The 5272-nt window shown below is 25.9% G+C and overlaps 1 pseudogene; it reads right to left on the minus strand.

The window, feature by feature from the left end:
• Positions 1–477: 477 nt before the first annotated feature.
• On the minus strand, positions 478–3075 carry LOC149062306 (uncharacterized; annotated as a pseudogene).
• Positions 3076–5272: the final 2197 nt, after the last annotated feature.

Genomic DNA, 5272 nt, shown 5'->3' on the forward strand with positions numbered 1-5272 from the left:
GTAAAATTATTTCGTTCCCCTTTTTTGAAAAAAAATAAACAACTATCTTTTGAAGATGGTACTATGAACACAGACATAACTAGATCCAGTGTTCATATAGAATGGGCTATTAAAGATTAAAAATATTCCATGTTTTGAAAAATAATATGCCCTGGAAATGTTTGTCTAACATTGACAAGATTGTGTACATTATATGTGGAATAGTAAATATTTCCCAACCAATAATTTGAATGGCTGGATTTTAAAAACAAAATTTATTTATATATAATGATACAATCAAACTAATGAGTTTATTTTATTTTATTTCAAATTTTTACAATGTGTATACATTTATACTTTTTTAATTATCTGTATTAAAATGTAATTTATTACAAATATATATAATTATAATTAACATATTGTTTAAGGTAACACAAATTATTTGGTAAAGTTCAAAATTGGTATTAAGAAAAAAAAAGAAAAAAAACAGTACCTACATCACATTTTAATCAACCGATTTTGATGTCTAACTAAAAAAGGCAGATAATGATTGAAATAAGCACAAATTAACGCTTGATAAATATTTGTGCAATACTCGTGGTCAAACTCAACTTCAATTTGTAAAACTGAATCATTTATTTGTTCATAAATAATTAGGTTACCCACATAAAAATTACATAATAACAAGCCTAACTGAATTTGCGCGTAGTACTGGTGGTTTTTTTTTAGCTTCATTTTTCCTGTAACTTCATCAACTAAATGTATTTTAACGTTTTTTTTAAGTCTAATCATGATTTTGATTGTCCCGCAACTGGACATTTAATTTCTATTAAAACAATGTTGTCACCACATTAATAAAAACCATCAGGGCTAAACCCAAGCCATGGACAGTGATGATTAATAATGAAACCAAAGGTTTTGATTTGAACTCCTGTAAGTCTTTCGAATGCTTTCTTAGCTATTTCCTCATAATTTTTTCCAAATTTAGTCACCAAATTTCCAGAAAAGGTAGGGAATACAATCCTTTCAAGTTTATTAAGCCAAGCTTCAGCAATAACACAATTTTTTCCATTGTAAAATGTATACAATGAATAAGCAGATGTACCCGTTATCCTTAATTGACGAACTTTTAACCACAAATTATTATTTTGTGATAAAGTATCAACTATTATTTTTAATGATTCATCTTTTCCGACTTTCACAACTGAATTGTAGAATTCAATTGCATATTTTGAGCAACTTTCTTTGAATTTGTCAACACTATTAGCTTCATTTATAATTTCCTGACAAGTAAACAATAGCTTTTTCACAAAATCAATATCACAACGATGGGTTTCAATTACATGAGGCTCATGACGACCTTTCATATGTATAGAAATTGCAGAATCAGGAAAATCTACAATAAAAGATAAGGTTTTTAAATATAGTATCATGAATTAAAATCTATCTAAGGGCTGTTCTTACAATGTCCAGATAATGTCGGTTAACACTAACCGTCAGAATTTCTTATGTGATAGAATTCTACCGGTTAGTCTTAACCAGACAATGTAAGAACAATCCTTAGAGTAAATTATTTAATCATAAATAATTTATTTAACATTTCGAAGACAAATATTACAGTGGTGAATACAGTTAATAATTAAATAATAGACAATACTTAAGTACAATACTAATACAAGTTACAGCAATAAACAATACAATTATATGGTTTGAATCTTATCTTAGTGATAGCATTTACTGTGTTAAATTAGGTACCAATATATCTGATAACTTTAAGTTGGTCTTTAGACAATAGGTATACATAGGTACTTCCAAAAATCAGAATTTGATTATATGCATAGTATAAGTAGAAAAATAGGTGTGAGCATGCTTAAAAAATCACCATAATAATCACTGCTAATAATTCAGAATAATATAGAACAAATAAGATTATAGATAAAATAAACATCAAACATTTTTCTCCTCATTAATAGAGGATCAATAACTAGGTACCAAGTTTTAAATAAAATGAAGAATTAGTGTAAACAAAGTTATTAAATTTAAAATAAAGCATATAGCAAAAATAATTATGAATTATTGAATATAATTTTAAATCATCAGCAAATACAAACATTTACTGAGACTAAAAAGAGAATTTACTTAATTAAAAAATATAAAACATTAATGACAAGTTGCATGAAAAATGTATTAATTTAATAGGCCACTTAATCATGTTAAAAGCTCACTATTGATTTGTTAAACGTTTAGTGATTGTTCATGCAACACGAAATAAGGATAAAAAATGTCCCACTTAAGGTGCATCCGAATTCCGAATGAATCTTAAACTTATCAGATATGTTAGGACTTAATATAACACATTGAGTTCTATCACTAAGATTTTATAATTTAGAGATTAATAGGTGAATTTACTTTAATATTTAAAGTAGTAACCAAAATGAATTCAGCTAAACACAAATTTACTATATTGTACGTTTGTAAGACGGAAACAACATATTACCTTCAATTAAAGTTTCATATACAATTTTCTCGATATTATTTGGTAATACATCTGGCAGAGTTTCCGAGTATGGATAAATATACTTTTGGACATGACAGAATTGTTTTACTGGAATTATTCGATACACCTCGGCTCCAATACTTTTAACCTTTCCCCACTGTTGACGCAATTCAGTACAACTCAATTCCTCTAAACTGTCAATTGAAGTTCTGTAAATATTATAAGGTACTTACTTGTTATAAGGCATATAAAAATTTAAATTATTTTGAAAAAAAAAGAATACATTTTACTTACTTCTGTAACTTCAGCATAACGCCAACAACATGCTTACACTTCCCCGTGCCTGCTTTACAGGATCAGGAACCTGGCAACTTCACATTACCTTCATTAATAGTTTTTGTGACTAACACTTCATAAGAATGACCATTAATATTAGAAGTTTGCAAACACAAAGCCATAATAACAAGTTTGTGTTTTGCTTGTTCTTTTACACCAAACTCTATTATATGATTACATTTAAGAATCTCTGATCCCTCAACAAACGGGCGTTTACTATCACCTACATAATCCATAATATCAATAATTTCTATTATAGACATAATATTTAGTTAAAAGTAACCCCCAAATTACACATAATTTTTTTTTTTTTTTAATAATATTACACTACAACCCTTATAACTACAACTCACTAAACAAAAATAAATAGTAGTACTTACATTTCATTATTAATTGTGATAAGAGAAAGCGCTCTCTACATTTGCTTGGAATCGCCAATAATATTTTATCTTTAATCGTGATTGTTATCCATTATAATATAAAATAAATAAAAACGAATCTATTTTTAGATTAAAACTTCCATGTCGTCGTATTATTGTTATCAATGTTATTATCGTCTTTCAGTATTTAATATATTTTGTATATTTCTTGAGATTTTATAATATTGATTTGTCATTTATATGTGTCATGTGAACGTTTATTATACATATTATTTCTTAGTGAATTTTGGTTTCATTTTACTTAAATCATTTTCGTGTTTATTTTTAATGGTTGTTTGTGAATACCTAGTCAATATATCTAAATATTTTAATTTAACATTGGTATTGTGTTTTATTGATAAATATGGACAAATTCGTTATCAAGCTGTCCAAGGTAAGTAACTACATAACATACTTTTTAAATTATTTTATTTAAACTGAAGTAATTCATTATGCTAAATATTTTTTATGTGTGTGGCTTATTTATATTACATTCATCTCTCTGAACTTATCACTGATACCTACAAGCAGCGGTTTATTTAGAAATATAGTAAATTTCAGACGTACTTGATAAATATTGTAATACTTTAAGAACAAAAGATAAGTTATGATAATTTTACATAAGTCACGTTTGCTAAATTACTTACCACTAGGAATAGTTTTATTTTTAATAATATTTAGGCATCAATTATTATAAATATTATAATTTATAGTAAATTATGAGATGGTATAACATAATATAACAACTTTTAATTTAAGGTTTATTTAAAATAAAACATCTACCTGTATAAATATAATTTAAATATAATTACTATAATTTTCTATGGTACCTATTGTATAATTAAATAATTTTAATTATAGGACAAAAGCAATGAAACTGTAGCTATTCTGAAGTTGGATGATCAGCAAATCACTTCACACAAAAACATTTAAATGGACACATGCTACGAATCATCTAAAACAGTGAGAATTAAAACTTAAAATAATTAATAATTAATAATTATAATTTATCAATTTTTTAAACTTAATCTGCATGGTTTTGATTTTATCAGTTATATAACTAACTATTAAAACACACTAATTCACTATATTTATATAATAAACATAAAAATATATTAACTATAGTATGAGTATGTGGTGTGTTAAAGAAAGGAAAATTACAGTCAATAAATGCATTAATTTTTGACTTAATTAAATTAAAAGTTAAATTATTTAACATTTTAAACAATTTATCAGATCTTGCATGAATAATTAAATCACAAATAATAACTTTAATAAACTTATTTCATTTTTAGGAAAATAAATGTACTACTGCTTCTAATACAATTTCAAAGAACACAATGTCAATGGAAGGTAAATAAAACATGAAATAAAATTAAAATATTTGTAATTTGTTTTATGATTTTTTTTTTTGATTTTTTAGATGAATCTTTGGATACTTTACATGAAGAAAGTCGCAACAAGTCAACATTAAGTAAAACTATTATTGATACAAATCGTGATCCTTGTAAAGGTAAGTAAAATGCATATTATTTATTATCAAACGGTTTTGGTCCGTATCAACCTAAAAATTATGATTTTCCAAAACGTGGAGGTAGAAAGTTTCGATCAGAATGGTTCATATATTTTTCTTGGCTAGAATACAGTCATAGTAAAGATTCAGCATATTGTTTTTAATGTCATGCCTTACCATCTAATCAATCAGATATAACATTTATTAGCGAAGGTTTTCGTCAGTGGTCAAAGGCATGTTTTAAATCTTTTCCAAAGCATGAAAAATCAGTACCACATAAAGAATCAAGTACAAAAATAGCTGGATATAACGAAGCTAAAAAAGATATGTTCATAATGATTTTTCTCCAATTGAAGCCTTTTTAGGATTTTATAAATTTGAGAGTACTGATGGTTTAACACTTTCTTTATTAATAAAAATAATAATGGATACAATAATGATGTAACATCAGCAATATTGGATGTAATAATGGATTACAACTTGAGTGTTTAAGAGGATAATGCTACGATGGAACAGCATCCATGCGAG

This window comes from Diuraphis noxia, unplaced genomic scaffold, assembly GCF_037042655.1.
Source record: "Diuraphis noxia isolate RWA-SAM2 unplaced genomic scaffold, SU_Dnox_SAM2 contig0001, whole genome shotgun sequence".
Classification (NCBI taxonomy): domain Eukaryota; kingdom Metazoa; phylum Arthropoda; class Insecta; order Hemiptera; family Aphididae; genus Diuraphis; species Diuraphis noxia.